This window comes from Nuphar pumila, chromosome 1, assembly GCF_984573655.1.
Source record: "Nuphar pumila chromosome 1, dmNupPumi1.hap1.1, whole genome shotgun sequence".
NCBI classification, from domain to species: Eukaryota; Viridiplantae; Streptophyta; class Magnoliopsida; order Nymphaeales; family Nymphaeaceae; genus Nuphar; species Nuphar pumila.
Window position 1 is genome coordinate 87,765,518 of NC_143249.1, and position 22,819 is coordinate 87,788,336.

The window sequence follows — 22,819 nt, forward strand, 5'->3', positions numbered from 1 at the left end:
AGAGAATTTTCAAAAGATTTTCAAAAGTAAACTTGAAATTCAAAGTTTTGAAATGACATAGAGTTCCAACTGGGTCAGAACTTCTCTGGATATGGCGCCAACTGAGTGGGCCTACCTCAGGTTTTGAGAAATTTGAAATAAACACTGAAAATAACTTTGAAAAGAGGTTAAAATCAATAATTGAAATTCAAGATCTTTGAAAATAGAGTCTCAGGCGAACTGGAACTCTGGGTTAGAGTCCTGGATTTTTAGGACTCTGAGATTTTGGGTTTTAAAAGCCAAATGAAGGAATTTTTGAAAAGATTTCATCGAAAATAGTGAAACAATTCAGAAAATACAGTCAGGGTTAGACTTCTAACTCGATCGGAACTCTGAAATAGAGTCCTGAATTAACTGGACTCTACAAAATGACCTAATTTTTGAAAACAAATGAAATAAATGAAAATGGAAGTAACAACAGACTTCAAAACAGACTCCTGACTGGACTAGGACTCCAGGACAGAGTCCTGATCGGACTAAAACTATAGATTTTTTGGTATTTTCTGAAAAACAGATGAAAGAACTTGTGAAAACAGTTAAAAACAATAATAAATATTGAAATAAAACAGAGTTCTGATTCAACTGAGACTCTGGGGACAGAGTCCTAATTAAACTAGGACTCTCAATTTTTTGGATTTTTTGAGAAAACAAATGAGAGAATTTTGAAAAACAGTTAAAAACAGGATAAAATTGAAGTTTTGGTTCAGAGTCCTGATCAGATTAGGACTCTGAGAAAGAGTCCTGATTCGATCAGAACTCTAAGAAATTTTGGTTTTCTGATAAGTAAATGATGAAATTTAAGCAAAGCTTTTGAAAACCAGTGAAAATGAAGTATGAAAACCAATTTTGGATAGAGTCCTGATTCGATCAGGACTCTGGGGTAGAATCCTGATTTGATCAGGACTCTGGGATAAAACCTCAGAATTTTGAAATTCTTTGATAAAAGTGTAACAATTTTGATAGATGGAAAGATTTTTGAAAGATTCTTTCAAAATTGAAATCAAGATCAGAGTCCTGATCCAACTAGGACTCTCTGAACAGAGTCCTGTTTTGACTAAAACTCTGAGTTTCTGACTCATTTTGAAAGATTTTGAAAGATTTGATTGAAAATAGATAAAATAGCTGTAAAAGATTAGAGTCCTAATCTAATTAAAACTCTGAAGAAGAGTCCTGATCCAACTGGACTCTTGAAGAAGATTCCTGATCCAACTAGGACTCTAAGATTTTGGCCAAAACAGAAGATTTTAAAAGGTTTTCTCCAAAAACAGGTAAAAAGGTAGTGAAAAGTAGAGTTCTGATCCGACTGGACTCTAGAAAAAGAGTCCTGATCCAACCAGGGCTCTGAAATTTTTGGAGATTTTTGACAAGTAAAGGAATCCAGAAGCGACACCACCTAAATGGGTCTCATCTGAGAATTGAAATTGGTTGAAAATTGAGTTTAAAACAAATCCAGATTGTTTTCTGAGAAAACATTTCAAAATATAAGGTCCCGGGGGTTGGCAAATGACAGAATGCTGATTAAAAACCCAGGTTTTAAAAATTGATTTTGAAAGAAAAGTTTTAAAACCCGAATCTGGATTAAATATTTTGAAAACAGGAGTGCTGGATCTCGAAAATGAGATGTAATGACATGCAATGCTATGCAATGCAATGAAATGGTATGCCGAATGCATGCAATGATATGCAATGACACATGAAATGTAAGTACTGGATGCGGGTGAAAATTTGGGGTGTTTACAAGATCTGATAGCTCTTGATGCAAGCGTTTCCCCAAGAGTTGCCTCCTGAATCTCATTATCTCGATCCATAATAATGTTTTAGTATAACAGGATTCAACATATAATCCTGGTTTTTCCTCGTTCATTTTCTCAACAACTTGTTTGGCTGCATCATTGAGGTCATCTTCCACAGATCACAACCTCTTTCTTATAAAGTTTACAGAGCTTTCAAAGGGTTTCCAGATGACTCAACAACAACTATGAGAGTTTGTTGTTTCAAGTTCCTACTGCGGATAAACAAACGAATGAATTCTCTGATGACGAGTTTATCCAGCTGTACTCTGAAATTGAAATGGAGCATGCTACAGATAACTTCCATCCATCAAACAGAATAGGTGGAGGCAGATTCTACAAGGGAATCCTAAAGGATGACACACAAGTTACAATCAAAACAGTTTCGACAGAATCAAAGCAAGGAGACCATGAGTTTTTGACAGAGATTCACATGATATCAAAAGTTAGACAACCGAACCTTGTCTAATTAATTGAATGTTATATCCATGGAGGTAGCCGGATGCTAGTTTATGAATATCTGGATAACAACAACCTCTCAAATGCCTTACTAGGTCCAAACAACAAAAAGATTGAACTTGACTGGTCTAAGAGAGCTGCAATTTGCATTAGCACTGCCCATGGACTTACTTTTCTCCATGAGGAACTTGAGCCACGTATTGTACACTGTGACATCAAAGCAAGCAACAATCTTCTTGATAAAGACCTCCTTCCAAAAATTGCAGAGAATACAGACCTACAATCAGGTTGCAAAACTAATGCCCTAAGAAAATCAACAGGAGCTACGATCACTGTATCACAACAGGGGATTAACCCAGGGTCTAAGGAGGGTACTGAACTTGTTACTTTATCTTTCAAGGGAGATACACAACAGATTTTCACAAAAGTGTCCTATTGTGCCTAGACAGTCATTCATGAAGATCGAAACCATAGTATAGCAGAATGCCTTTTAGTACATTTTATTGATCCATTATTTCAATAATAGATGAATTGACTAAATTGAACAAGCAACGAATGGATCAGATTACCTAATTAGTGAACAAAATACTAGGAAAATATATGATACAAATGCCTAGAAAAGAGATAAAGAAGGCAACGAATAACATAAGTCAAAAAGAGAATGCAAAAAATGAACATCCATTACAATCACCACATCAATGACGTTAATGAAACCAGTTATAGGTGCAGGTGTTGGACGTTGATGCCGAGCAATTGGCGATATTTTTTGGGGATTTGGGTGATACGATATTCAAGACATAAGAACTAATGCTATATGATACTGTAATGCGATAAAATGATAACAGGCCAGTCACAAGAGGATGTCCTATTAGAATAAGGGACTCATACTGTAGCGATTATTTCTTAAAACAGACAAAGCAATGAAAAGAGAGAATACAACCAAAAACAACGGTAGAAAAGGGAAGCAAGCAAAATTAATTTGGTAAAAAAAATTAAAAAAATAAATATGAATCAGAGGTTGACATCTGCTATGATAATGTTACAGGGGATCGATTGTAACGTAAGATGAGGGAATGGAAACAAAAAATCGACAACACAAATAGGTAAAAGAAAGAAAGACAATAAAAATGAAGAATGCAAATAGAAAATTAAAGATACGAAAGAGAAAAAAGAAATGAAAAGGGAAATCAAAATGAAGTTATATATAAGTTGGAATATACAGATTGATGATTAAATTAAAACAAAACAATAAGGAATTGCAAAATGTTGAAGAAAATAATGAAATAAAAAAAGAATTGTAGGAACATGAACGTTCCGTTGATGTTGCATAGGGTGGGTCGATCTTGCTATATGCAGGTCGATTCCACCCTTTATGCCTTATAATGAAAATAAAAGAAAAAAGAATGAGGAAGAATGTAATCGTAACAGAGAAATGCTGTAAATAAAACAAGGATAATGTTTACAGAAAATAAAAGGAAAGAAGAGGAAGATGATTTGCTTACCTGTAGTTGGATTTCCTTTAGTCGATGGGGAAGAAGACCAGGGAAAGAAAGAGAAGTGGGAAAAGGAGAATAAGTTCCAGAAGCGTGGAGGGGTGAATAGTGGATGAAGAAGGTCGATCCCCTGCGGGTTGGCTTTATAGGAGAAGGCCGTTAGAATTTTTTCTAAACGGGTCCTTTTAGTTTTAAGAAATTTTTGGAAGAAGGTTTATTTATAAGATTTTTTTTTAGAAAAGGGATTTTTCAAGAAAATGGGTTTTTAGCAAAAAGCGGATTTTCATAAAGTAGATGAACTACTCTTTTTTTTGAATTTTGGAAGAAAAATCTGAAAGTATAAGGAAAATATGAGGACTTTAGTAAGAGAGACCCAAATGAGTTTTTTTTTTTGAAAGATTTTTATAAAATATTCGCTTTGAAATTATAAGTTTTTCTGAAATAGGGTTTTTTATAAAATACATGATTTATTTTTGAAAATGACCCCCGAAATGGAGTTGGATCCAAGATTTTTAGAAAATATTGGGTTTGGGTCTCAAATTATGATTGGATCCAGATAAAACATTCGATAAAATTCAAAGAATTGATTTTTTTAATTTTTTGAAGAATAAGAGATCTGGGATCAGAATTGAATCTGGATATTCGATTTGGATTAGAAATTGGGTCATAAAATGAAAATTGAATTTGGATTCCAGTGAATCCGAGAAATGAATGGAGATTTGATAAAAAATTGACCCAATTTATTTAGAGAACGGCCCCAGGGGCAAAAAGAGAATTTTTTAGATTTTTTAAAAAATTTGGGGAGTTCACAGATGCCCCTCTTTGCTGCTAAGCCGAGCTTAGCGGCAAAGAAGACACCCAAATTTTCTAAAAATGCCCCAGTTAGAAGGTCTGAACTGGGTGTGGAAGAATTTGTTTTGTAAAACATCTTTCTCAGGTTTGATACCTTGTCTTGAAAGGTTTTGGGAAGAAACGAAATCCTCAAGAGTGAAAATAATTTGGATAGAAAAAAATGAGGAAATTGGGATGGGACTTTGGGATGAATATCCCGAAATGGTAAAAAGGAGAGATTTTGAAGAAGTCTCATGGCTGAGACAAAAATAATAATTTTTTAAAAGATTAAGGTTTAGCCCTTAACCTGGATGAGACGAAGATATTTGAAAAACCACGATAGGATATTTTTGAAAAATACCTCGTGAGACGAGGTTCAGGTATAATCCTTATTTGAATGGATAAACAAAGCATGGATTCCTTGATGGGGAAGGCCATGATGGGATTGGGAGAAATACTTCACCAGAATGAGGTAACTTTCTTTAAAAAATATAAACAACGCTAGGTTGCAATAAAATAGATATTGAGCATTTATTTCATTCTTGGATAACCAAAAAATTTTGCCAATAAGATGAAATTATAGTTGATTCAAATGCTTGAAAGTGTGCATGTATGTACAAAAGATGTTCCCTCTTTTTACCTAGAGTATTTCCTCAAAAATGAGGTTAACTTCTCAGATTCCAGAGTCAGATTCAAACTTTTATGCTGTTGAGTTTCTTTAAGGAAGTTATTCATTTCCTTGATATGAATAGAGCAAAAATACTCTTAATTTCATAAAAGCAAGTAGTGAAAAGATATTGATGAAAGAATTTCACATAAGAAAAGATGATTTCTGACAATTTTGACAGTTTGATATCCTAATGCTTTTTCCATAATGATCTTTCTGGCACTTTTTTTGATATATTAAGCTTTCTTGGGTTTCGAGGAGAAGTTTATTACATCATCCTTCATTTTGGAGATGTCCTGACTTTTCTTTTCTTTTTTTTTGGGAAGGGTATGTCACAAACTCCTTCATCTTGGAGATGCTCCGATCCTTCTTTTTCTCAGGGATTATACTGATGATATTGGCTCATTGGTCAAAATCTTTAGATGATAGCAGAAATCAAATATCTTTTAGAGTATGTCGGGAGGTTCATCGCAGTTGCCTTCATCTTGACGGTGATCTGAACTTTCCCTGGAAGGATTCGTCACAAACTCCATCTCGAAGATGATCCAAATCTTCTTTGGCCCTGGGGGTCGAACTCGCATATTCGTCTTCAACTTGACGACAATTGAGAGATCCCTTTTGCAGATATTTGATTGCAGCTTAAATGAATGAGGAGATATGGATTGAGTGGATTCTTTTTATAGCTCAGGATATTTCCACTGCCTGATTGCCAAAAAGTCACCTTTAAACATGCGCCATAGCTATGATCAATATCGATTCACTTCTGGCTTTTCAATATCATTGAATATTTCTTTTGCTAATCATACCAAGGATATTTCTTACATCCTTTTGGTTGATCAACAGAGAAAAGATTTAAATTTTATCCTTTTTCGCAAAAAGCTTCACCCTTTTGAAAGGAATACTAGAGGTAATTTGAGGTGATTCTTTTGTGCAGTAAAATATTGGAATCAACACATTTTTAGCAGATTGACAAAGTTTTTGAGAATCCTTTGTGAAATAATCACTCAATATAGATTTTGATAGGACCTTGGGTTAAAACTCGAAAAATAATGTAAGACTTTTAGACTTTGAAACACTCAACCAGTAAAACTGGATTTGGCAGGACCAACTAAATGGATTTGGGTAAAAAGGGTTTTGGTAAAGGATTTTTGGTAAAAGATTTTGGTTAGAGGACCAATGTTAAACTGGAGTTTGAAGGAGAAATTTAGGAATTGGAATTTTGAAGGACCAGTGTAAAACTGGAATTTGAAAGACTAATTTGAAAAATTGGAATTTTGAAGGACCAATGTAAACATTGGAATTTTGAAGGACCAATTTAAGACAATTGGAATTTTCAAGGACCAATGTAAAACATTGGAATTTTGAAGGACCAGTGTAAAAACTAGAATTTGAAGGACCAATTTAAGAAAATTGGAATTTTGAAAGACCAATGTAAACATTGAAATTTTGAAGAACCAGTGTAAAATCTGGAATTTAAAGGACCAATTTGTGAAAATTGGAATTTTGAAGGACCAATGTAAACATCGGAATTTTGAAGGACCAGTGTAAAAACTGGAATTTGAAAGACCAATTTGTGAAAATTGGAATTTTGAAGGACCAACATAAACATTGAAATTTTGAAGGACCAATTGGAATTTGAAGGACCAGTGTAAAACTGAAATTTCGAAGGACCAATTTGAGAAAACTGGAATTTTGAAGGACCAATGTAAATGTTGGAATTTTGAAGGACCAATTTGAGAAAATTGGAATTTTTGAAGGACCAATGTAAACATTGGAATTTTGAAGGACCAGTGTAAAAATTGGGATTTGAAAGACGTGTAAAAATTGAGATTTTGAAAGACCAGTGTAAAAACTGGGATTTTGAAAGACCATTATAAAAACTGGGATTTGAAAGAACCAACGTGAGAATTGGATTTGGTGAAGGACCAGTGTTAGACTGAATTTGGAAGGACCAATGCGAGAATTGGATTTGATGAAGGACCAATGTGGGAATTGGATTTGATGAAGGACCAATGTTAAACTGGATTTGGAAGGACCAATGTGAGAATTGAATTTGGTGAAGGACCAGTGTTAGTAATCATGCATATATTTTAGGGATATTTCATATAAAAATATGCATGATTTCATGAGAAAATGATTTAAAAACCCATTTTTATGTTAGTTTCGAGTAAATGTGCTAAAATAATATAAGAATAGAAAATGCATGAAAAATAGTGTTATTTTACATTTTAATGCATATTTTAGTGTTTGACATAATTGTAGTAGTTTAGTTTTTGAAAATCATAAAAAAATTAGATTTAAAATAGACTTAGTTTTACAATTTCTAAAACATAGTCATTTTGAGTTGTTTTGCAAATAACTTTTTGAAGAGAGTTGAAATGCAATTTTAAAAAGAAGATGGACTTATGGACAAAACTTCAAAATTATAAATATGATACGTAGGGGGAATTTCAAATTGTCTTTTCTTTCTTGACTAAGCCCTCTCTTCTCCCCCTTCTTCTCCACCTATTCTTACCTCTTCTTCTCCTTCTCCCTATTTTCCCCTCTTTTTCTCATCCTCTTTTCAGTGGAGAATTCCTACAACGGCTGAAGCAAGAGAGAGGATTCCAACCTCTCTTCTAACCCCTCCGTGTTTGATTCGGTGGAGTTCAACTTCTGATCATCGGCTACAACAAAAATTTGATTCGACACCTAGTTGCCGGAATTTCCTATTCCAGATCGTGAAATCTGGTCAAGACATCTAGTTGCTGGAATTCTTTGTGCTGGATCATGAAACTCTGTCACGATTCACCTTTGATTAACATTACTGCTGTGTTTGGAAGCATCTGAGCAATGCCGTGATATTGCTCAATCGTCTGATGTTTGAGCATCTGTCTAAATTCTGGCAACAAAAGCTCCAGCGTATCTGTTTGAACTCCGGCATGTATTTGAAATGCTGAAATCCCTCTTTCTTTACTGTGAGGATAGATCAGCTCCTCTGCAGAAATGTCTCCAGCTGGGGTCTCTTATTTCAGTATAATCGTGATTTTATTTTGTGAATCTTCTGTCACGATTTGTGTTTGAATCCGATTAATGTTAATCGGAATCACAACTTATTCCGGTGAATGCTGAGTTTTGGCAATGCGTGTACCTGATTTCTGGTTAATAGAACTGAGTTAACTAAAGTTTTTTTCCTGTCTCTTGATCAAAGTTAACCACATAATCAGTAGGTATCCGATCAAAGTTAATCAAAGTTAGTCGGCACCTCATATTTGCCGTGAAATTGCAATCTGGCAACAGAAGTTCAGTTATGGGTTAATGTGTTGTGGATCGGTATAACTAGATATCTGGATCCAGTTTAAGTGCTTAACCTACTATCTCTATTGCTGTTAATACTTTCCGGAATCAATTGAATTCCTGGTGTGATTTCCAGCTGATTGGATTAATGTCAGCACTGATTGTTGATTTTTATATTTTCACTGATTGTTACTTACTGATTTTTACTCAATTCCACTGTTGATTTTCAATGAGCTTCATTGCATGTGTTCATTAAGTGTTAGCTGGAGCAAATTTGAGTTTCACTGAGAATTGATTGTTGATGTTTCGTTTTAAAGAGTATTAATTCATTAGCTTGTAGTTGTTTAGTTTAATATACCAATAGTTAATTGTTAGTTCATTAATAGTTAGTAATTAGATTAATCAATTAGTTAGTAGTAGATTTGATTAGCATCTTTATAATAGTTAGCATTTTATTCCATGTCAATTAGTAGTTAGTAATCATTTTTAATTAGAAGTGTCATTTAGATTTTATAAATTTTTTTTAGTATAGTTTTATTCTTTTATTGTGTATTGCTTGTGTTCTTTTGATTTGTGCAGGATAGCACAGGAGTGGAGCTGAAGCGCATACGTGACACGGAAGTGCAAGAATAGAAGATGTTTTTCTTTTATTTTAGAATTTAGGCATTTAATTGGGTTTGTAAAGATCGTTTTTACGCCATCTGCGAAGGGTATTCATTTGTTGTAATAGTTAGTTGTTTTTACTTTTCTCGTACATTTTACATTTCATAATACGACAGTAAAGAATAGTTTAGATTTGAGTGCTTGAATATGAAATATTCCCGTTCCCTGAGTTCGACCCGGTCTCATCCACTAGTGAGAACCGGTTTTTATTATTTGATGTCTGGTTTTCACATGGTTTATATATAAAAATCTTTTCAAAATTACAACGATTCAAAAGAAGACATCAAATTTTTGGCGCCGTTGCCGGGGAACGGCGTAATATTAGTATTCACTTTATTGCCTAGTGTTTGTTTGCATTTAGGTTTAGAACCACGTATGTGCATATCGTAGAGATGAGCTTACTTTTCTGCACAGCCTACCTACTAGAATCCCCTTAGAGGTGACTGTGTACGATTGGTACCGTACACTTAGATTTCATATTTCTTTTGCATAATCTTTGCTGTGTGCAACTGCGTGGTGTTTGTTTAGTTTTGTTATTTTTTTACTCGCTTTGTGGTTTGTGTGGTTTGGCCGCTTAGTGCGTTAGTTAGGTAGAAAACCCAAAATTAGGACGTGAGCTACACCGGTCTACTTTAAGGTGTATGCAAGGGGGACGCTCGCTTGACCCCGAGCTGGTAGAGCCGATTGAGGACCTCGGGTCCCTTATTAGGAGAGCCTAGAGATCTGCAACCATGGCTGAGAATCAGCAGATTAATCGTCCTCTTAGGGAGTATTTCATGCCCAACACTTACACTCCCGCCTCCTGCATCACAAGACCTGATGTAGGAGCAAACCATTTTGAGATAAAGGCCAGTGTGATCCAGATGCTACCTTCATTTTATGGCCTTAGCAATGAAGACCCATATCGTCATCTCGATGAATTTCTAGAGATTTGCTCGATAGTGCGAATCAACAACTTTGGAGATGACGCGATGAGGTTGACCCTGTTCCCCTTCTCTCTGAAGGACAAAGCGAAGAGTTGGTTAAAATCATTAGATACAGTTCGAATTACCACTTGGGAACATATGCAAAGAGAATTCTTAAAGAAATATTTCCCAATTGGTAAGACAAACCAGTTTCGTAAAGCGATAACTAGTTTTTCCCAAATTGAGGGAGAACAGTTTCATGAGTCTTGGGAGAGATTGAAATATCTTCTCCGCAAGTGTCCCCACCACCAGGTGCCTCGCTGGCAACTGGTGCAATATTTCTATGATGATCTTACTGAGAAGAACCGTCAGATGGTCGATGTCGCGTGTGGGGGCACATTTATGCTCAAAAGTGAGGATGAAGCGTGGTCGCTTTTTGAGACATTGAGCGAGAATTCGATGCACCATGCGACAGCCTCACGGTTCGATAGGGCTGCACCTATACAGGATAGCATTAAGAAGGCAGGTATTTTCGAGTTAGGGATGAACCATGAGTTTAGCAACAAGGTAGACCAACTATCCCAGAAATTAGATCAGTTGTTGTTGGGTCCCTCTCCTGCCATGCAGGTGTGCGCGTTGTGTGCGAGTCCTGCACACCATGTCTTCGAGTGCCCAGTTGTGCCACAGTATCCTGAGTTTGTCCAAGAGCAAGCTCAGATGGCTCAAAACTTTGCTAGGTCTGCACCCAATCCATTTTCCAACACTTATAACCCGGGCTGGCGAAACCATCCCAATTTCTCATGGCGCAACTCACAGATCCAACCCCCTAACCCTTCCCAGAGTCAACCCAGTCAAGGCGGTTATATGCCTGGATTTCAAAGATCTAGTTATCCCCCAGCCCAACCTATTTATACTCATCCCCAGTCTCATGAGCCTTCGCCTAGTCAGTCCTTCGAGGACAAGATGCTACAAGCATTTTTTGATATTAAGGCGAATTTGAGCTCGCATACTCAGTCTATTGCAAAATTAGAGACCCAAATGGGGCAGCTCGCTGAAGCGCTTAGCAGGCGAAGTGAGGGGACACTGCCTAGCCAGCCTATTGTCAACCCTAGGGGAAAGGAACCCATGCGTAGCTTGCATATGACCGATGCACATCAAGAGCAAGCTCAAGTAGTAACCCTTAGGAGTGGGAAGCAGTACCAAGCGAGGGAGGCTGCAGAAGAAAGAGAGAAGATAAGTGAGAAGCAGTCTGTCCCTAATGTTTTACCTCAAGAAAGCAAGAAGGTTCTCCCATCTGAGCATTCACCATCCTACACTCCCAAAGCCCCCTTTCCTGAGGCGTTAGAGAGGCCGAGAGCATTAGGTAAGTCTGGAGTGAACATGCAAGAGATGCTTGAGATATTCAAGCACGTTCAGATAAACCTCCCCTTACTAGATGCTATCCAGCAAGTCCTTGCATATGCAAAGTTCCTCAAAGAGCTTTGTATGCAGAAAAGGAAGTCAAGGTCCCATGTGCAGAAAAAGATTTATTTGACTGTGCAGGTGAGCGCAGTATTGCAACATCAAATCCCACCTAAGCTCAAAGACCCAGGGACTCCTATCATCTCATGTGTCATAGGAAACATCACTATTGGGCGTGCATTGCTCGACCTTGGGGCAAGTGTTAACATTTTGCCGGGTTTCTTTTATGACCAATTTGGATTAAAAGAGATGAAACCTACACCTATGACTCTTCAGCTTGCAGATAGATCGATCAAGGTCCCAAGAGGGATACTTGAAGATGTTTTAGTCAAGGTGGAGGATTGTTATTTTCCTGTCGACTTCGTGATATTAGATATGGAGGGAGTTGATAGCCCACAACAGACCCCTATTATTCTTGGTCGCCCATTCCTAGCTACCGCCAACGTGTGCATTAATTGCCGCACTGGTGCGATGGTTGTGTCATTCAGAAATAGGAAGATGCGGCTAAACATTTTTCGTGCTGCTATGGGGCCTGCTGTTGAGGAGGCTTCTTTCGAGGTTGATGTCATTCAAGACCTCGTAGAAGCAGAATATGCTTGGTTATTGAGTGATCCACCTCAGAAGGAGGATAATGAATCACTCGAAGAGGATCACCGAGGATTACTTGAAAATCAGATAGGTGATTTGAGTTGGATCGGGCACTTTGAGCCATTTAGAGGTAGACAGGATGGGAACACAGTGTGTAGTGTCACAGATGACACTATTTTTCATAGAGAGCCTGATTGAGCCTGACTTCATATCCATTGATCTCATGGACGATGAAGGTTTTTCCAGGGATCCGTCTGGCTGGGGACATGAAACTTAGCGCTTTATGGGAGACAACCCATATCTTGTATATTATTAGATTTGCTTAGAATTTATAGATTTTATTTTGTTTTTACTTTTTCGTGAGTTTTTCATGTTCTTTTTGTTTCATTCATGGTTTTCATGTTATGTCATGTATACATTGCATTCATTATATTCATAGAACGTGTATTTTTAATTCATGTCAAGTTGTTTCTACTCTTTTCCCTCATTTATTTCCTCTCATGTGCATTCACTTAGTTTCATATAAGCATGGGGGAGTGTCACTGGGACAGTGTCATTCAAGCATGGGGGAGGGTGTAGTTTGCACACCTTGATATTTTTGTTCACGTTCTTGCACATGTTTACACATCTCTCATGAAAAGTAGGTTTTTAAAGAAAGAGTTTGAACTTATATGAATGTTATTTCAAATCTGATGTTTTTAGAGGATTTTTAAGCCCCATGTGTCATTTCCTGCTCTCTTCAGAAAAGCTAGAATTCAAATATTCAAATCTCCTCATAGGTGGCGCAGATCCTGAACTCCTACCTTTTCCATGTTGTCTGAGATGTTTTCTGACATAGATCTAAAAATTATGGTTGTTTATGCGGATTTTGAAGAAATGATGATAGATACATGTTAGAATTTATTTTGAATCACAAATATGAATATGCACAGTTGTATTTTTGAAAAACTAAGCAAATGAACAAAAGCATAAAAAAAAAGAGCTCAAAAGAGAAAAGAGAGCATGCGTTAGGTTGTTTGGATAATTCCACAATCCTTAGTAGATGGGACTTAGATGTAAGTTGAAACTTTTGGATTCCATTTTGAAAAGGAGAGTGGAAAACTTTGTGATCCTAAGTAGCTGAGAACAAATACAAGTTGAAATGTTTGACTCTCACGTTGCAAAGGTGAATGAAGGAAGTCACTTTTATGTATTAGTTGATATCTTTTGGTATGTATTGAAAAAGTATAGAAGATATTGACATTGCACAAGGCATAAAAGCAGACCACACGCAAGCTATAAGAGAAGAATGAATGCTTAAAAAGAAAAAGCGTGAAAAATGAAAAAAAAATCTAGAAAAGAGCTTAAAAAGAAAGAAAAGTTTAGTGCTTAGAAGTGTGATTGAGAAAACCTATGCAGAAAACATATCAGTGAGGATAAATAAATAATAACTTATTTTTATTGGATTTTTCTAAGAATAAAACATAAATAATTGTGATATTTAGAAAAGTGAAAGAAATTCTTTTTCTGTGGTGGTATATAAAGGACTCTAATTATGTTTTGATTTTGAAATAACATGAAATATTTGTGAAAATAAAGTCTTTAATTAACTACTACATATGAGGATGTGTAATATTTTCATACATGACAACGATGTTTGTGGGTAGCATCACTGCAAACCCTCACGAGACCTTACTCGTCCACTGGGGTAACCCAGGGGTTGAAAGAACTTGTTGCATGAGCTAAATGCAACCTTGATTCCTACGAAAGTGAGTTAGTTGATAGTTTTTGATTTCGTGCATTTTTCTAGTTTGCTCGAAGACTAGCAAAACATAAGCATGGGGGTATTTGATCATGCATATATTTTAGGGATATTTCATATAAAAATATGCATGATTTCATGAGAAAATGATTTAAAAACCCATTTTTATGTTAGTTTCGAGTAAATGTGCTAAAATAATATAAGAATAGAAAATGCATGAAAAATAGTATTATTTTACATTTTAATGCATATTTTAGTGTTTGACATAATTGTAGTAGTTTAGTTTTTGAAAATCATAAAAAAATTAGATTTAAAATAGACTTAGTTTTACAATTTCTAAAACATAGTCATTTTGAGTTGTTTTGCAAATAACTTTTTGAAGAGAGTTGAAATGCAATTTTAAAAAGAAGATGGACTTATGGACAAAACTTCAAAATTATAAATATGATATGTAGGGAGAATTTCAAATTGTCTTCTCTTTCTTGACTAAGCCCTCTCTTCTTCCCCTTCTTCTCCACCTATTCTTACCTCTTCTTCTCCTTCTCCCTATTTCCCCTCTTTTTTTCATCCTCTTTCCGGTGACAAATTCCTACAATGGCTGAAGCAAGAGAGAGGATTCCAACCTCTCTTCTAACCCCTCCGTGTTTGATTCAGTGGAGTTCAACTTCTGATCATCAGCTGCAGCAAAAATTTGATTCGACACCTAGTTGCCGAAATTTCCTATTCCAGATCGTGAAATCTGGTCAAGACATCTAGTTGCCGGAATTCTCTATGCTGGATCGTGAAACTCTGTCATGATTCACCTTTGATTAACATTACTGCTGCGTCTGGAAGCATCTGAGCAATGCCGTGATATTGCTCAATCGTCTGATGTTTGAGCATCTGTCTGAATTCTGGCAACAAAAGCTCCAGCATATCTGTTTGAACTCCAGCATGTATTTGAAACGATGAAATCCCTCTTTCTTTACCGTGAGGATAGATCAGCTCCTCTGCAAAAATGTCTTCAGCTGGGGTCTCTTATTTCAGTATAATCGTGATTTTATTTTGTGAATCTTCTGTCACGATTTGTGTTTGAATCCGATTAATGTTAATCGGAATCACAACTTATTCCGGTGAATGCTGAGTTTTGGCAGTGCGTGTACCTGATTTCTGGTTAATAGAACTGAGTTAACTAAAGTTTTTTTCCTGTCTCTTGATCAAAGTTAACCACATAATCAACAGAAGTTCGGTTATGGGTTAATGTGTTGTTGATCAGTATAACTGGATATCTGGATCCAGTTTAAGTGCTTAAGCTACTATCTCTATTGTTGTTAATACTTTCCGGAATCAATTGGATTCCTGGTGTGATTTCCAGCTGATTGGATTAATGTCAGCACTGATTGTTGATTTTTATATTTTCACTGATTGTTACTTACTGATTTTTACTCAATTCCACTGTTGATTTTCAATGAGCTTCATTGCATGTGTTCATTAAGTGTTAGCTGGAGCAAATTTGAGTTTCACTGAGAATTGATTGTTGATGTTTCGTTTTAAAGAGTATTAATTCATTAGATTGTAGTTGTTTAGTTTAATATACCAATAGTTAATTGTTAGTTCATTAATAGTTAGTAATTAGATTAATCAATTAGTTAGTAGTAGATTTGATTAGCATCTTTATAATGGTTAGCATTTTATTTCATGTCAATTAGTAGTTAGTAATCATTTTTAATTAGAAGTTTCATTTAGATTTTATAAATTTTTTTTAGTACAGTTTTATTCTTTTATTGTGTATTGCTCGTGTTCTTTTGATTTATGCAGGGATAGCACAGGAGTGGAGCTGAAGCGCATATGTGACACGGAAGTGCGAAAATAGAAGATGTTTTTCTTTTATTTTAGAATTTAGGCATTTAATTGGGTTTGTAAAGATCGTTTTTATGCCCTCTGCGAAGGGTATTCATTTGTTGTAATAGTTAGTTGTTTTTACTTTTCTCGTACATTTTACATTTCATAATACGACAATAAAGAATAGTTTAGATTTGAGTACTTGAATACGAAATATTCCCGTTCCCTGAGTTCGACCCGGTCTCATTCACTAGTGAGAATCGGTTTTTATTATTTGATGTCTGGTTTTCACATGGTTTACATATAAAAATCTTTTCAAAATTACAACGATTCAAAAGAAGACATCCGTTAGACTGGATTTGGAAGGACCAATGTGAGAATTGGATTTGATGAAGGACCAATGTGAGAATTGGATTTGATGAAGGACCAGTGTTAAACTGGATTTGGAAGGACCAATGTGAGGATTGGATTTAAAGAAGGACCAATGTTAAACTGGATTTGGAAGGACCAATGTGAGAATTGGATTTGGTGAAGGACCAATGTTAAACTGGATTTGGAAGGACCAATGTGAGGATTGGATTTGATGAAGGACCAGTGTTAGACTAGATTTGGAAGAACCAACATGAGAATTGGATTTGATGAAGGACCAGTGTTAAACTGGATTTGGAAGGACCATTATAGAAGACTGCATTGCTTCTATAAATGGTTTCAGGATTATCCCTTATCCTGAACGGGAAACTCAGGTTTATCCCTTAACCTGAAGGGGAACAGAAGGAATTTTTGAAGAGAATAAACCTGAAGCTTTGAAATTTGGAAGGGATCAGCCGGAAGGCTGGATTTTGGAATAAGGTCCCACCTGGCAGTTGGGTTTTTGAAAAAGAAAAGAGTCCGAGTCAAAATTCGGATACTTTAAAAAGAAAGAAGGACCAACCTGAGAGTTGTTTTTTTTTAAAAAAGAAAAGAGTCCGAGTCGAAACTCGGATTTTAAAAAGAAAGATGGACCAACCTGAGAGTTGGGTTTTTGAAAAAAAAGAGAGAGTCTGAGTCGGAACTTGGATTTTAAAAGGAAAGATGGACCAACCTGAGAGTTGGGTTTTTGAAAAAGAGAGAAGGAAATTAGAGTCAGAACTCGAGTTTTTAAAAGGAAGCTTTAATCAGAAGATTGAATTTTGAAAATTTGCCAGCGCGAGGACCGAATCTAGGATCAGGAGTTTTGAGAATGACCAGTTCGAGGACTGAATTATTTGACTTGCAATGAAGAAGACCATCATAGTTAATTGTATGTGGTCTGATTTTCAAGATTAACCCCTTATCCTGAACGAGGATGAATAAAATTGAGAACTAATGAAAAGAGATAGAAATTGATGGAAGATTAATAAAAATGGGGAAAATTGAGGAAATTGATGAAAATTGTCTTGTAAAAGAATTCTCACAGGTAGCATTGCTGCTCCTATGAGTGATCTCAGGATTATCCCTTATCCTGAATGAGAATGAAAACTCGAGTCAGAACCCGGATTTTTGGAAGAAAAATAGTCCAACTCGAGCATTGGATCTAAAAGGGGATTCCAAGTCGGAACCCGGGACTTTAAAAAGAAAAAGATAAAAAAAAGGAAAACCCGAGTTTGGAACTCGAACTTTCAAAGAAACGATTGGTCCAACATGAACATTGGATCCAAAAGGAAGTTCGAGTCAGAACTCAGAACTTCAAACTAAAGATAAAAGAGGAAAACCCGAGTCGAAACTCGGATCTTCAAAATAAAAGATAAAAGAAAAACCCAAGTTTTGAAAACTCAAATTTTTGAAGCAATGATTGGTTCCAACACGAGCATTGGATCCAAAAGAAAGTTCGAGTCAGAACTCGGAACTTCAAACTAAAGATAAAAGAAGAAAGCCCGAGTCGGAACTCGAATCTTCAAAATAAAAGATAAAAGGAAAACCCTGAGTTTTGAAAACTCAAATTTTTGAAGCAATGATTGGTTCCAACACGAGCATCGGATCCAAAAGGAAGTCTGAGTCAGAACTCAGAACTTCAAACAAAAGATAAAAGGGGAAAACCTGAGTCGAAACTCGGATTTTTAAAATAAAAGATAAAAAAGAAAAATCGAATAGAATTGATAAGAATTGAGGAAATTATGGAAAATGATTCAGGTTTATCTCTTAACCTGAAAGGGAAAAGAATAAAATTGATAAAAGGTTGATGAAAAATCAAAAGAATTGATAAAAATTAATGAAGAATTAATAAAATTGTTAAAAATTAATAAAGAATATAATTTTGATAAAGAATTAACAAAGATCTGATGAAAATTGGTAAAAATTGCCAGAAAATTGATGACACTTGAAGGATGATGAAAGACTTCATGATTATCCCTTATCCTGAAGGAATAAGGACCTCGCGGGATAAGGTTTATGTTTATCCCTTAACCTGAGTGAGAAATAATAAAGATTGACAAAAAATTGATAAAATTTGATAAAAATGGATAAAGATAGATAAAAATTGATAAAATTAACAACGATTGACAAAAGATTAATGAAAATTAATGAAAATTGATAATAAAGAATCAATAAAGATTAATAAACTTTGATAGAATTAATGAGAAACCAGTAAAAATTGATAAAATTTGATAAAGATGGATAAAAGATTGATAAAACTGATACAAATGGACAAAAGATTGATGAAAAATTGATAAAATCTGAGGAAAAAGAGTTTGTCTGATCCTGCCTACATACAAGATCTTTAAAGTGAGATAAGAATGTTCATGAAAAAAAATATTTTTGGGAAGATGATCAACCGCAAGGTTGATTTTGAAGAATAATCAGCGCGAGAGCTAATCTTTGAAGAAGAATCAACACGAGGGTTGGTTTTGAAGAGAGATCAACATGAGGGTTGATTTTTGAAGACAAATGGTTTGAAACCTATTTTTGAAAGGAAGATCAACACTAGAGTTGATTTTTGAAAACAGTGGTTTGAAACCAATTTAGGGAAAGAAGATCACTGCAATGGTTGATCTTGAAAAAGATTTGGACCAAAATATTGAACTTTTGGTGATCATAACGAAGATTTTGCAGAAAATTTCATGATTTTGCAAAACCCTCAGAGGTAATTTCATTTCTCTCGTGGATGATGTCGGGATTGTCCCTCATCCTGAAAAGAATAGAAATTTGATGGCAAAGAAGATTTTTGAAGTGTAAATGTAATTTTAACAATAAAAGATGCCCCAATATGGCGAAAGAAATAAGAATTGAATACCAAAGATATGAAAAAAATTGACATTTCATTGATAAGTAAAGACTGAAAACAAAACTTGAATATTTACAAGTATGCGATAAAAAGATCACAAAAGATTGGGGCTGACTTGCCCCTACAAGATGAATGCTAAAAGAAAAGGAGAAAAGCAGAGAAACTTTGGCATCATTAGTTCTTTGAGTGGTCCGGGAAAGACTTGGTCAAGACAGCGGGTTGCTCTTCGTCTTCGTCCTTTATTAAAAGATTTTTATCGATGCAGTCCTGGATGATGTTCTTGAGTATGAAGTAGTGTTCGATATCGTGCCCCACTGGTCGGTGGAACTTGCAGAATTTGTCCTTCCATTTTCCCAGGGAGACCGGGGGATCAACAACTCTCGAAAGTTTGACCATCACTTTGCTCAACATGTATTTGAGGTCCTGTTCGAGAGATTGTTCCAGAGCAGTGAATTGGTGGTCATAACCCCAACCGTCACGTTTTATCTTTTCCTTTTGTTTGGCCAGAACCGGCTTGTCATTCTGCTTGAAGGGTTCCTCTCGCTGACCTGCCTATTTGTTCTTGCTATCTTTACTGCTACTGCCGCCAGAGTTAGCTGAGAAGGTAAAGTTCACCTTCTTTTTGGAGTCTTGATTGCTCTTGATGAGGGTGATGCCCTCATACATTCCATTGTCCATTCCCATCTCAAGCCATTCTACTCGTTCAATGAGTTCGATGAATGATTTTGACAGGTAGGTAGAAATAAGGCTCCTGAGAGGTTGAGAGAAATTGTTCAAGATAACCTGGAGTGCATGCTCTTCTGAGATGGAAGTTCTCATTTTGTTGCATGTATCTCTCCACCTCCGAATGAAATATATGGCCTTTTCTTTGTCCTCTTGCTTCATATTATATAAGTGATTGAGGGTTGGCAGTGCCTCAGTGTTGAATATGAATCGCTCCACCAACAAATTAATAACTTTGTCAAAATCTTGCAGCTTAATGGGGTTGATGTGCTATGCATACCACTTTGCTGCTACGCCTTCGAGACTGCGCAAAAAGTACAAAAAAAGAGAATGGTTGTCTTCACTGAATCTGGCACACTCTTCGAAAAACATCACAAGATTAGCCTTTGGGTTGCGAGATCTATCAAATTTAATGAATTTTCTAAGGAGGTCTTCCAAGCTACTGTCCCCATCCAACCCTAGATAGAAGTCTTGCCTGTTGTATGCTTTCTTCCCCTTATCTCGGATTTGTAGATCCTTGACTATCTTAGTCAGTGTTTGGATTGAATCTTCTATCGGGACCCCATCTCTAGGTTTGTTCACTGATTCGGGCTTTTCTGTCCCCTTCTTGGACTGTGGCAGATGTCTTGGGATGAACAAAAACTGCTCTTCCTCGGAATCCTCTCCTGCCGATTCTGTACTCTGAAAGGTGCTGTGCTGCTGGATTTTCCTCTTGCTGATCCTGACATGCTTTTTCACTGGCTTTCTCTTGATCTTGTTTTTAGAGGATGTTTTCATTGAACCTGCCCCAGCTTGTTCGGACATCATTTTTGCCATCATTTTTTTAAACATCTTGTACATTTCTGGGTCAACATCATCTTCCCTTGAATCATGTCTTCGGGACAATCTGGGAGAGTTCACTTCCTCCACTTCATTGTCATCATGCTGCTGAACTGCCCTCCTTCCTGCTCTCGTTTGAACCATGATGGAAAGCCTGATGTTTTCTGTAGAATAAAGGAAGGGTTTAGATTTGAGGAGTTTTTGGGAAAAAGAGAGACGATGAAGGAGATATTTAAAAGATTTGAGAATAGATCTCTTGATAAAAGAGATCTTAGATGAGAAAATAGAATTTGAAGACATATTTGAAGATGGATGACAAGACTTGAATATTTTAAAATAATTGCAGGCAGGATCAAAAGAATTGAAGAAAAGAGAAAAAGAGAAACACTACAAGAAAATTGCCAATTAGCGACGGATATTTGCGATGGATTTTTTCCGTCGCCTAGTTGCGGCAGATTAACGAGAGAAACTAATCCATCGCTAAGATTTGTAATATTTACGAAACTAGCGACGGAAATACTTTCGTTGATACCTCCATTGCTAGTTAGCGACGAAAGATTTTTGTCACAACACATGCGATGGGTAGCGACAGATTTTGGCAACGGACGTTTTTTCGTTGCTACGTAGCGACGGAAATATTTCGTCGCTAACTGGAAATATTTCGTCGCCAAATCCGTTACTAATTTTCGTGTAAATCCCTAATCAGAGCCCTTTTCCTCTTTCTTGTTTCGTCTCTCCCGCCTGCCCGACGCACTCCTCCGCCGCCCGACGCACTCCCCGGTTCGCCGCCTGCCGCCCGCCGCCCCCCGGTCCGCCGCATGTCGCTCCCCGGTCCGACGCCCCCCGGTCCGTCGCCCCCCACCCACCACCCGACGTCTCCCAAGTAAATCCCTATTTAGTTTTTTTTCGATAAAAGGGGCGCCTGCCCCTTTTATTTTTTTGGCAGGGGGTCAGCCCCCTGCCTCGTTTGTATTTTTCGACAGGGGGGCGACCCCTGCCGCGTTTTGTGTTTTCCGGTAGGGGGGCGACCCCCTCCCTTGTTGTTTTATTCGGGCAAGGGGTCGCCCCCCTGTCGTGTTTTGTGTTTTCCGACAGGGGGGCGACCCCCTTGCCTCGTTGTTTGATTCGGGCAGGGGGTCACCCCTCTGCTTTTCTGGCAGGGGTCACCCCCCTGCCTCGTTTGTTTTTTTCGGCAGGGGGGGCGACCCCCTGCCGCATTTTGTGTTTTCCGGCAAGGGGGTGACCCCCTGCCTCTTTGTTTTATTCGGGCAAGGGTCGCCCTCTGCTTTTCTGGCAGGGGGTCGCCCCCTTGCCACGTTTTGTGTTTTCCGGCAAGGGGCGACCCCCCCTGCCTCATTGTTTGATTCGGGCAGGGGGTCGCCCCCCTGCCTCATTTGTTTTTTCCGGCAATGGGGCGACCCTTTGCCGTGTGTTGTTTTTTCCGGCAGGGAAGCGACCCCCTTGCCTTGTTGTTTTATTCGGGCAGGGGTTCGCCCTCTTGCTTTTCCGGCAAGGGGTCGCCCCCCTGCCACTTTTTTTTTCTGATAGGGGGGGGGGGTTACCCCTTGCCGCATTTTTTTTTCGGCAGGGGGTCGCCCCTTGCCTCATTTTTTTATTCGGGTAGGGGTCGCCCCCGTGCCTCTTTTTTTTTTCTAGCAAGGGGGGCGACCCCTGCCTCATTTGTTTTTTTCGGCAGGGGGTCGCCCCCTTGCCTCGTTTTTTTATTCGGGTAGGGGGTTGCCCCCCCTGCTTTTTTGGCAGGGGGAGGGGGGCGACCCTGCCTCATTTTTTTCTTGGCAGGGGGTCACCCCTCCTGCCTCATTTTTTTTTCTAGTAGGGGTGCGACAGGTCGGGTGGCGCCCGACGATCACCGAATTCTTGAACCACGGCATCACCCCATGCCTGCCGCTTCGGGGGATGATCACTGCCTCTGGAGACCTCGTGCTGATGTCGTATATCACAGGCCTACTGACTGGCTGGCCGAACTCGAGGGCGGTCGGGCCGAACGGAGAGGTGGTTAACGCTCGGGAGGCGTTCCGCCTCGCCAGAATCCCATCCGACTTCGATATTTATTCTATTTTTTTTCCTTTCGACAGAGGGTGACTTCATTTTAACACAGTGTCTTTTGCAGATTTCTCAACAGATCCCGCTTGTGCCCCGCCACCTATGGTAAGTAAGTGACAAAAATAATGCAAATCAGGTAAATACCTGTGGTGAGTAAGTGATACAAGCGCATCACATGTTATTTTATTTATTGGATACAACACATTACTATTCACACACTCACTTAGTTGTTGATATCTAG